Source organism: Python bivittatus, unplaced genomic scaffold, assembly GCF_059951505.1.
Source record: "Python bivittatus isolate LINGU-HERP-01145 unplaced genomic scaffold, Pbiv_v1 ctg000700_np1212, whole genome shotgun sequence".
Taxonomy (NCBI): domain Eukaryota; kingdom Metazoa; phylum Chordata; class Lepidosauria; order Squamata; family Pythonidae; genus Python; species Python bivittatus.
The window spans coordinates 81710385-81722485 of record NW_028277098.1 but is presented as its reverse complement, the minus strand read 5'-3'; the positions used below and the strand labels follow the sequence as shown (position 1 = coordinate 81722485).

Below are 12101 nucleotides of genomic sequence, written 5' to 3'. Positions count from 1 at the left end.
GCAGAGGATGAGATGGTTAGATAGCATCACTGAAGCAATGAGCATGAAACTGAGCAAACTCAGGGAGGCAGTGAAGGACAGGAAGGCCTGGCGCAATATGGTTCATGGGGTCACGAAGAGTCGGACACGACTTAACGACTAAACAACAACAACAACACAAAGGCAGGGGAAATTTCAAAAAAATGAGATGGGCTGTTTTGACAGTTATAAAAAAAAAGATAATACAGTTTGGTTCAGCTCTAAAAGTAGAATAATTTGCAGTATGCATTTGGTTATCCCACTGTTTGTCTTAACAACAGACATTGACATTTGGGGGGGAGGATGGCATTTGAACAGCTGGGAAGATGCCTGTATGAAGCGATGATTCCCTAGATTACTCTTGCCCAAATGCCTCTTCCAAATGTGCTGGATTACAGCACCCAGAATTCACAGCCAGCATTATGTTAATTATGAAGGTTGTAATCTAATACATCTGGAAGGTATCAAGTTCCAGAAAGCTTATGTAGGTAGATATAGAGAATTTAGGGCAAAAAAATGGCAGAAATTTTCCTTGTATGTCATTATATGCTGATGACATATTATGTCTTATGGATACCTATAAATGCTGCATACCAAAATATAGTACAACAATAAGGTCAACCATCTGGCCATTAAATTAAAGCAAGGAATATATTTCCTGTATGTCTCTACTTATTTTATGATGATGGGTTTTTTTAACTTTCCTGATGATCAGTTTTATCATTGGGCATGTATTTTGACTTCTATTTCCTTGTGGAATTCAAGCAATCAAGTTCAAATATTGCTATGGGAACAGTAGAAACATTGGTAATGTGGCACGGCCTTGGTTTTCTTTTTAAACATAATCATATTGTGTTTCCGGCATTAAAGGCTGCAAAACAGATTTAGAAATTCCTGGCCTAGAAGTATAATTTTCATTTTATTCTCAAAAAATGTACATTCTGAGATAATCCGAATCTGAAAAATTCAGGTAAATCCTTGTTTTGGTATTCGTAGGCTAAGATGGGCATTAAGACAAGCTTATTGCCAATCACATTTGTAAACAATTATAGTATTGCAGGAAGAATTTGGATTGTCTAAAACTGAAATGCCACAATATTAAATCAAAACATCATTTGATTTCACAATTTGGTCCAGATGCATTTGTAGCATCTAAAGATCCTGAATCACTATTAGCATTAAAATACATTTCAAATTATTCCAAATCTACAGTATTTTTATAGACATTTAAAGAATATTTCCAAGGTTGATACTAGTAATTTGCATGAAGTTTGGAATAAAGAATAGCAACACCCTATATTAAATTAGTGACTAAAAACTGTGTATGTTTCTTATGATCTTAAGATGAGTTTAATTTCTTTTGTATTGTACATCTCAGAGACTCTTTAGATAGGTTTGCTTATTGTGTCTTCTACCATTATACATTTCCAGCATAATGATATAGATTTGTCCCACCACTTTTCCAATTTGGTTTTATAACCAAATACAGACACTCCTCTCTTACTGACCGCAATTGGGACCAACAAATTCAATGATGTGGTTGTAAAGTGAAATATCACATGACTGCATGGGACCTACGAAAGCAGTTCCACTGAGGTTGTTAAGCGAATCACCCATGGTCATTAAGCACAACATCACATGACTGAAACTTGTGAATTCCTGCTGGCTTCCCCATTGCCTTTGCTTGTTGGAAGCAGACTGTGAAAGTCACAAATGGTGATCACATGATTGTGGGATGCTGCAACTGTTGTAAATGTGAGCTGGTTGCCAAGCGCCCAAATGGTGATTATATGACCATGGGGATCCTGCAACAGCCACAAGTTTGAGGACTGGTCATAAAGCCACTTTTTCAGCACTGTTGTAATTTTGAACAGTCACTGAATGAGGCAATCAGTAAGTGAGGACTACCTGTAGATACATATATTAATATGGCTCATGGAAGATTAATAAGGTTGAAGTATATACCAACATTTTGGAAATGATCAATGTATGCATTACTTTGGATTTATTGAGTATGGGGTGTAGAAAAAAAGATGTAAAGGTAGTGCCATTCTGAACTTATAAACTTGGACTACTGATACACGTTTACTATCTGTTTATGAATTGGCTGATTATTGGTATAATGGAAAGCTTATCAATATTATTCTATGTTGTCATTTATTTATCTGATTTTTATCCCACTTTTATTTTTGATCAACTCAAGGTGGCAAATATACCTAATGTTCCCATCTCCTGTGATGTGGGTTGGGCTGGGAAAGAATGATTGGCTCAAAGTCACCCAGCCAGCTTTCATGCCTAAGGAAGGACTAGAATTCAGTCTTCTGGTTTACAGCCCAGCACCATTGCCACTACACCCAACTAGCTGTCATGCCAGTTTTAGGTTGTAATGCCATCTTTAAAAACTGAGCTGTTTTCTATATGCAATATTTTTCTTAATTTTTTTCTTATTTTTTTTTATCCCTCCATATGAAAGAATGTATTTTAAAAAGGTATTGAGGATAGAAATTAATAAAGAGAGCCTTCTTGGCTAACACGTGGGGCTGCCTGGAATTTTGCAGTTCAGCACTAATAGTCCTAATGAATTAAGTGCCCAAGAGACAAAGTAGCACTATTTAAACAGAGGAATTAATATGAAGGTGCAGATTGTTGTAATCTCTGGCACAGTACAGTATTCCTGTTTGGTCAGACACCTCACAGGCAAAATACTACAGGGGTGAGGAATTGGCCTAAGTTTAAAAAAGTGGCTGTTGCTGCTACTTTCACTTTGCATTTCTCTTCCTTCTGTGTATGCCAGGTATAAAAGAAATGCATGTAGGGCTCACTTAACTACAGTAATCAGGACCGGAAACTCTGTCATTAAGTGGTGGGGTTGTTAAGCGCAATGTCATGTGACTGTGCCACTTAGCAACGGCAGTTCCAACAGTCCCAGTTGCCATCATTAAGTGAATAATGTGTGGTTGTTAAGCAAGGACCTTACATGACTGTGACTTGTGACTTCCTGTCAGCTTCCCATTGACTTTACTTGTGGGAAGCCAGCAGAAAAGGTCACAAATTGCGATCTCGTGACCATGAGACGCTGCAACCATTGTAAATGTGGGCCAATCACCATGCATCCAAATCATGATCACGTGACTGCAGAGGTGCTGTGCTGGCCAGAACTTTGAGGACTGGTCGTAAGTCCCACTTGTTCATCACCATCATAACTTTGAACAGTCACTGAATGAGTGGTCATTAAGCAAGGACTACCTGTACTGCAACTGTTCCATAGCAGCTAATAACCTGTCCCACTCCCCAAGTTTAGGGAATTCAAAGAAGGAGGGATCCTTGAAAGGGGTTTTTCAGCCAGTCCTTTCTTTTAGGAGGTGTGATAGAGAGCTATTTTGAACTCAAGAGAGAAGCTGGAGGAAGGAGCTGGGTAAATTGTGCTGTTTCATCTCTTGGGTGCTCAGCTGGCTCTTTGAAAAGGGCTTTCATATTTTCCCAATCAACAAAGAGGTTTTTTAAAGAGGTGATTCAGCAAAGGGAAAACAAAACAGAAGCTCCGAGTCATTTTCCCCCAAGAATGTAAATTCCCATGCAGGAAAACAAAACCCTAACCAAACTGGGTGGGTTTATTTTTTCTTACAAGGGTGATTAATTTCAGAATGCCAAAGAACATTGCTTGCTTGCTCGCTTACTTGGGATCCAAAAAAGCAGGAAATATTTGTCATCATATTTGTCATTTGTTTCCTTCATGTCCTGGCAAGGTTAAGTTGGTTTTGAATGCAGTATCTGAATATAAGCAAAGGGCAGAAAATAGTTTTGTGCTCAGAAGATGCTTGGCTGCAATCTTGCATGCACTCTATCCCAGAATGACAGCTTTACTTCTGAATAGATATATCTAGCAGTTTGTTAATGTTTTAGTTAAATTGATTTTTTTCCCAATAAACTTTCAGATAGCAATTAAAACGGCATCTTTCTAATTCAGGATATTATTTTCAACCATATGCAGACATATGAAGATGCAATTGAAAGATGATTTGCATTAAAGCATATATGTCAATTATTGCTTCTTTAATCATATTGTAGCCTTCCCTTGTAATTCTACAAATTACAGAATATAGTTAACACTATCTAAATTCTCCTTAAATATGAATTCTAAATCCTCTGGTTGTATCCACCAATAATTAACATGATAATTAATTTACAGTATTTTTTTTAAATGGGGTGCAAGATTCCTAGTTTTCAGGCTTAATATAAATTCAAAAGGAGTGAGCAATAGGCATATCAGCATAAATGGGGCTATGATCCACACTGGTCATGAAGCCTTGTTGTACTTGCCTGCAAAAGTACAAAGTTTACTCATAGACATGCATTCCTTAAAATCTTCTGCCCTGACTGAAAAATTAGTTTTTGTTGGTAGCTTCCTCTGAAGTGTTCGGGAGGGGGGGTTGATTAGAGATATGAATTTTTCCCATCCAAGGACTAGAGAGAGATGTGGGGCTTGAGAAAGCCTGGGAAAATCTAGGTAAAATGCCTGAAGCCCAAGTGGGGAACCTCCGTGGGCAACCCTGAGCCAGTATTTTCCCATCCCAGATTAAATAAGCTACGTCAAGAACAGCGGTATCCAAAGTGGTCTTTGGATCCCTAGATGACATTGTACTAAACCACTTATCAACTCCAGACAACATGGACAGAGACAAGGAACTCTTGGATATATAATTCAAACACATCTGGGAAGGTAAAGTTGAGAAGATCTGGAAAGAATGAATACCCATATAAAAAGCTACCACATCTGGGCAACAAAAATCTGAGATTAGACCACCACTAGATAGCAACAGAGAGGTAGAAAAAACTGTAGCTCTTTGCTACCATCTGTGGATTGTCTGGATTTGTACAGGCCACATATGGCAGTCCTACTTATATACGCCATCCGTAGGAACAATGAAAGGCAGGGCTATTTTGCCTGGGCCTCAGGCTCAAAGAGACACTCAAATTTAAACACTTTTTTTTTAACTATAAAAATGTGTGTATTGTATCTCACTCATTTTTTACCCTTTATTATATTTCCATGTGCCATTATTATTATTATTATTATTATTATTATTATTGCTTAGTACCTACCACACACTGTTTGTTTGGTGTTGACATACGGTTTTGCCTAAACCCAGCCATTTGTAGCTTATTTGATGGCCCATGAATACACAGTGATTAAGCAAAGCATGACTTGCTGTGAGATGTCTAGCTATTTGGTATTTTATAAGAGTACTGGTGTAAAACACATAGCTAAATATATACGTCAATTCACCTGACCACAATTCATCATGGCAATAATTAAGAACTAGGGGAGATTTCTAATAGAAAAAGTCAAATCTTGTCTGTTTAACTTTCTACATTCTCCTTCAGTATCAGTCTGCATTTGTTTAAATTAAAGGTTGTGTACCATTTTATTTTAATAAATATTTTTCTACGTGTTTTCCTCACATGTGCTTCATGTAAAAGTGTTCTGTAACGAACACCCTTTGAAAGCCATTCCCCCTAATGTTTACTTTTGTTTTAAATACGTGAAATGCACTGAAAAATGAGAATTGCTAAACCTAAAGAAAAATTGTATACACATATAATTTCAGCGAGTGTAAATTAGGTTGATTTATATTAAAAAGCAAACTAAATGTCTTGCTAAACACAAGGGGGAAATAGACCTCTTTGCTATGTTTATCAGGAATAGGCTGCCACTTGGGCATGGCACCACGTGCCACTGTTTGCACCTAAAGCATGTAAAGTAGACCTTCAGGGTGGAGCAGTAAAGCCCTGTCATTCTGCAGGACTTGAGTCAGAAGAAGACGAAAGGTGGGTGTGCACAAATATATCATTAACTAAACAGGTTGTGCTTGGAAGTTATCCTGAAATGAAATAGTAGGGATGCAGGAAGCGTATTGGCACACATACATTTATTTACAAGTTCCACCCACATGCATGAAGCAAGTTTATGTTCTTTTGGTTTAAACTCTGAAGGAATGTAGGAGTGATGACAATTTGGAAGCCTGATACAATGTATCCTCTTTAGAAATACTTACAAATGTTTCTTACATTGTTTATAGGCAGTATTACTGGTTGTAATCAGTTGTCTTATTTTCTGAAACTACAGGTAGTCCTTGGTTAATGACTGCCCTGTTTAGCAACTGTTCGAAGTTACAATGGCACTGAAAAAGTAGCTTTACAAGTGGTCCTCGAACTTACAACCATTGCAACATTCACATGGTCATGTGATTACCATTCAGGCGGTTGGCAATCGACGCGCATTTACAACAGTCGCAGTCATGTGATCACCATTAGCACACTTCAAAGCCAGCTTCCAACAAGCAAAGTCAATGGGAAGCCAGCAGGAAGTCACAAGTCACGGTCACGTAATGTCGCATTTAATGACTGCAGGTAATTTGCTTAACAACCGCAGTGGAACTGCTGTCATAGGTTTGGCACAGTCACGTGGTGTTTTACTTTACAACCGCGTCATTAGTGATGAAGTTGCCAGTCCCAACTGCAGTCTTTACGTGAAAACTACCTGTATTGATTTTTTCCCAAAGTGTCCCAAGGTAAGGAACAGGGTGGGTTGTTTGTTTTGCTGGCAATTCATTTATTTAATGGTGTGTAGCATCATCACACATTGCAGAATTTACCCAGAGTCAAGTTATTCCTCCACCTTTCTGGCGGGAGTGTTCCAGGCAAGACAACTGCCAGACACTGCAATGGTTATAAATGCCTACCAGTTGCGAAGCGCCCGAATCTTGATCATGTGACCATGGGGACACTGCAACAGCTGTAAATGCGAGGATTAGTCACAAAGCTTTTTTTTTCTTCCAACCATTGTAACTTTGAATGGTCACTAAATAAGGCAGTCCGTAAACGGGGACAACCTGCGTATGAAAGCAGCCAGGTTTGTTGCTTGGTTAGTATCCTACCTCAAGCTGTATAGGGAGTTAGTGTTTCGGCTGAATGAGTATCACAATTTGAATTTTGCCCCGCACAATCACACATCATACACACAAATACTTCAGTTCATTCTCTCTGCCAGGAGGGTATGCAGCTGAGGCTCTCCTATACCTAAGTGTCTGGGACAAATTATGTTGAGTGCTTCTACCAGAGTATGCCATTTGAGAAAGAAATCCAAGTTAACAGAATAAAAAGAAGGGTCCACAAAGAAGGCGGTGAGGAATGTTTAGTATCTGGGGGTTATAAATTTGGCGTTGCAACAATGCAGATGACCCCTGGGTGGAGGTGAAGAGCTATAGAAAAGTCTCTTTGCCGCCATCTTGTGGTCGTCCGCATTTGGCACCTCAAATCCGGAATGGGCATTTCATAAAGTACTGTATCTATATGCCCCACTGGTGACATCACCCTTTACTGGGTTTGCGCAACAGAGAACGAAAATAGGGTTTGGCTGGTTATGACTAATGTCTCGTACAAACCCGGCTGTTGAATTCATTCAGCAAGTCGCTATTAATCGAAGCGGCGCAAACATTACAGCTCGAGACGCTTTGCTTTGGCGATCTTGGGGTCGTGCGTGGCAGGCGGCGTTCAGTCGGGATTATTTTGCCGAGCGGGTCCCAATGTCCTGCCTGGACAGTGCTGCCCTTCCCCGCCGAGACCCGTACGATGCTTGCCGTGCTGCTTCTATGATTTCTGCCCCTTCCTGCCACGCCTGGGGGGCACGCCTTACGCGGACCCCTCCGTTTAATATTTGTGCTCGGTTAATTGAAGGGAATTGAGGAGTGAAAAAAAGATGGCAAGAATAAACGCGAAATAATTGATGGGGAGAGCCGGGTGAGCAAATACAATAAAAATCAACCCGAGAAAAGAAAGAGAAACAAAAAAACAATGTATCAGAAGGGAACATAAAAAAGCCTCCCTTCCGCGTCTGTCGAATGAAGCAACTCATTCCCCAAGTCTGTACCGACACCCAAGCGCATGCGTACGGGTCTGATTACGTCACCCCCGCTTCGGCTTTGACTCCCCCGTCACTTCGTCATTCAGTGTTGCAAGCCGGTGCTGATTTCCCTGTTTGCTGCGCCCGCCCGTGCCGGGTTTTTCTCTCCCCCTCCCGGCACGGCGAGGCTATTGAGTGAGCCCACCCCTCGGCTTACGTCGGTGCCGTGGCGTCGGTTCGGCAGCCCCCCTCCCCTCCCCTCCCGGCCGCCTCCACGCAGGACCGAGCCACAGTCCGGGCCTGGGCAGCTGGGTGGTAGGACGCGTCTCCGGTCCTGCGACCGGGAGCTGCCTGGGAAGCTCTCGCTGGAGGAGGTGAGTGCCGGGGATTTGAGAGCTTAGCGGGCTGGAAGCGTCCCAGTTCCGGGCTCTCGTACCTGGGCTGGCTCCAGGTGGGTCCCGCGGCGTGACTCCCACCCAAGAACCCCTCCCCTAAACATCCTGTCATTCCTGCCATGCCCCTTCCCAGCTTTCCAGCGCCGTCTCTCTTCCACCCCCGCGCCCCTTGTTCTCCAGCACCCTTTCCCGCTTCGCTTCAACATATGGTCTCCTCGGAAGCGCCCCTTCTTTGGTCTGACTGCGGTTTCCCCCAAAGCCCACCCCGGCTTGAACCTCTTTCCCACTCCAGTGAGTTGCGCTTTCTCTTGACCTTTCTCTTTCTCTTCTCTCCCCCCCCCTCCACCCATCCGTTTCCCATCCTTTCTCCCCACCCCTCTATTCTAGGCTGAGTCCCTCATCGCATCCATCTCCCTTTGTCTTCCAGCCACACTGTCCTCCCCAGCACCACACCGCCTCTTTCTCAGCCACACAGAGATCTTAATTCCTCTCTGGTTTTCCTCTTCCCCCCTCCCTCCCACTGTTCACTGGCTTGCCATTCCCTCCACTGCTACTCTTGTGTTTCCCTCAACTCTGTTTCTCTGGCGCTTTATGCCCGCCCTCTCTTTCTAGCTACGACCTCTCCCTGTCCAAGCCATCCCCCCTTTTCCAGCCCTCAGCTGCTTATATACCCAGGCAGCAACATCCCTTATCCCTTGACTTTTAATAACTTTCCTTTCCTTTCCTTTTTTTCCCCCTTAATTTCCCCCCCTACTCCACAATTTCTATTCCACTTAAAAGGCATCTCCTTTTCATCTCAATTCTCTAGAAACGGTTTTGACATTGATAGCCTGTCCCCTGTCCTGTATCACAGGAATTGGCAGGCTGGCTGGTGCTGCTGAAAGTTTTACTGTAGTTCAGCAGTCTCTGAAAAGCCACAGGTTCTCCAACCTCTTTACTAAAAGAATTGCCAAGAAATAAAGACCTTTGCTCACTACCTGTGGTTAACTTTTTATACTTGAATGGCCCATAGGAAAGTTCTTCAGTCCCAATATTACTATTCTATGTTTTTCTTCACTCCTGATTCATTCACGTACAGACCTACATTTCTTATTTTACCTTGGCTCTCCTCATCTTTATTTACAATCTGATTACTGCTGGAGAGTTCTCCTTGTTTTTGCTGCCTGGGTGCATGCTATATGGGGACTAATAATATGGACTGATCATACAGGGTTGTTGTAAAGATTTCAGCTGATCAGTACAGGGAAAGTAATTGGAGCAGTCAAAAGCATTGAAGGTGTCATCTTACTCTGTCTCTCCCTGCCTCCTGGTTTTCAAGTTCTCTGGTCGCTGTCCGGTCTTACTGCCTCCATCTTTTATCTCCTACTTCTAGCAGCCTTTCTATAGTATTTTATAGGATTGTGTAAGTATTCGATTTACAGATCTGATTTGAAATATACTTGAATGAATTGTTGAATTAAATTGACTTTCCTAATTGAAGTAGAAAGTCAGGTCAAATTGTTAAATTTCATTTGATGCCTTTGAATTCATTGGATATTTCTACATACGCAGAAATGGATGTTGATTTGGAGATCTGAACTGAATTAATTTAACAGTTCCATTCAAGTGCTTAAATTGAATTGACTTCATGATTCAAATCAGAATTTAACTGATGTTCATAGATTTGCTTAGCAAACTACTGGAAAGCTTTGCAAGCTATTTTAGTTTGTCTCTTACAGTGAAAGAGAACATTTTCTGTACAGGGAGCTGTATTAAAATGTTGCAGTGAAACCAATAAAGAATCCTTAATGGCTAAATAAATGTAAGTGGTCTCTTATGGAGTGGAATCCATGTAATGAAATGCATGAAATGACAGCTGACAGGTAGGTATAGAAATGAGTGAGTGAAAAAAATGGTTAAACATGTAATGAAGTGGTTGTGAAATGCAAAACGTAAAGTATATAACCGTTTTTAATTTATACTCTATAGATAATGCATGTAGATAATGTAGGATAAATATTGTTCATCTGATGAAATGGATTCCAGTCCATGAAGCATATGCCATAATAAATCTGTTTATCTTAACCTGACACAAGATTCTCTTGGTTTATACTAAGCTTATGAGCATCTCTTGAGGTTGTACATTTGGAAATCCCATTGAGAAGAAACTGTAGGCAGGAAAACCTTTGGACTGTTTTCATATCAATCTGTACTGGGCAGGGCTGCATCAATTTTTTTGAAAGTATTGATTTTGTTCATACAAAGTATGGTCATATACTAACCATAGTTTATTTGAAACACATTTTATTTTAGTTTCAGTTTTCACAGAAAGTGTATACATTTCTTCTCCAAAATACCATGCTACTTCCCTCGTGCTTCTCTCTCTTTTTGCCACGAAGACCAGAAACTTGTATTCTTTGGATTTCAGTTTTTGGGGCTAAAATATTAGAAGCCTGAAAAGGCTACCAGGAATTGATGTACATATTTTATGAGCAACTGGAAATGAAAATTGTTTGACTGTTTGAAGCATGTTGACACTTTTCAATATTGTATCCTCACAACATGACAGAAAAACAAGTGGAATAGCTAAACCTTGCCACAGTAACAAGCACATAGGATACATTAAGAAGTACAGTACAGTCTCAGATCAAAGGGAATCCTGAAACCCTGTATAGAAAAGAGAAAAAGCAGATCAGTACGAAAGGAGATCTACAGATTTGGGGTTCAGCAAGGATTGCCTCGTGCACTTTTCAAGAAAGGCCTCTGTAGCAGATATGCAGGAACAGATAGGATGGCCTGAGATGAGGCTGACCTTCATATAACTTGACCTCAAGTTGTTTGGGACTTTGATAGTTATACCAACTTGTTACCAAATAAGTGGCACAGGTACTTAGAGTTTCCTCATTCCATGGGATGGTGCCTGGCATCATGTTGCCTGTGTGCCAATTTGTAGTGAACCATGTAAGTTGTGTCACTTACAACTCCATGCCTGTGATCAACAGCTGAGAACACAGTCTAATCTGCAAAGTTCATGTTATTCCACTGAGTTCTAGCATGGCAACTGTGTTGGGTATATTAAAGTAAACACCAATATTTTATCTCAGTTTAAGTACTTTGTTGAACCCAGATACGTAAAAATAACAGGATTTGTTTTCTTTCAGTTAGTACTGACTATTAGGTCAGAGTAATCCATGCCTCAGTACCTTTTGTTTCTGCTGTTTAAAAATCCAACCAGTAGAGGCTTTTCTAAAGTTGTGGTCAGAAGTAAGGATTTTACTAGTGTGGCTGTTTCTCCTCTGAGCACCCTGCGATATTTTTTAAAATATAAATAAGGGTTTGTTTTTTTTTCAGAGTAATCTTGTATATTGGAAAGTTAGGGTTCACATTCCAACGATGTGACTTACTTTCTGTGACCTCTGGCCACACACACAGTGCATACTGTTACATGTAGATTTCTCTGATGTTTTTAAATATATATTGAGAGCACACTTGGAATGCCATGTATAGTTTTGTTCATAAAAAAATATGGAGCTGGAAAATGTAGAAAGAAGAACAATCAGAATGATTAGTGGGTTAGCTCACCTACAAGGGAGACTATACAACAATTGTGACTTTTTAATTTAGAGTGAGGGTAGGTAAAGGCATTTTATTAATTCAGTTACACTGTGGAATGTGCTGCCATCCGATGTGATGGACACCAATTTAGTTTGTTTTAAAACAGGATTGGCCCTTAGTTTTGATGGCTGTGTGTTATTTCCTGAATCATAGGTAGCATACCTGAAATACCAGGTATGTTTTCCCCTACA

The 12101-nt window shown here is 40.6% G+C and overlaps 2 protein-coding genes across 8 annotated transcripts in view; one reads left to right on the top strand and one right to left on the bottom strand.

Annotated features, from left to right (window-relative positions):
* The window catches only part of LPIN3 (lipin 3), a 60423-nt gene extending 52860 nt beyond the window's left edge, over positions 1–7563 (bottom strand). Inside the window, exon 1 of the mRNA XM_088128524.1 lies at positions 7464–7563. The gene's annotated coding sequence lies outside the window, so the exon portion shown is untranslated. The remainder of the gene's footprint in view (positions 1–7463) is intronic.
* Positions 7564–8121: 558 nt separating this feature from the next.
* ZHX3 (zinc fingers and homeoboxes 3) overlaps positions 8122–12101 on the top strand; it is a 47220-nt gene continuing 43240 nt past the window's right edge. For 5 of the 7 annotated variants that reach the window (XR_015798315.1, XM_088153129.1, XM_025167985.2 and 2 more), the window contains exon 1: positions 8122–8295. The gene's annotated coding sequence lies outside the window, so the exon portion shown is untranslated. Of the gene's footprint in view, positions 8373–12101 lie in introns of all 7 variants that reach the window. The other 2 variants (XM_025167986.2, XM_088153128.1) reach the window with 1 other exon arrangement.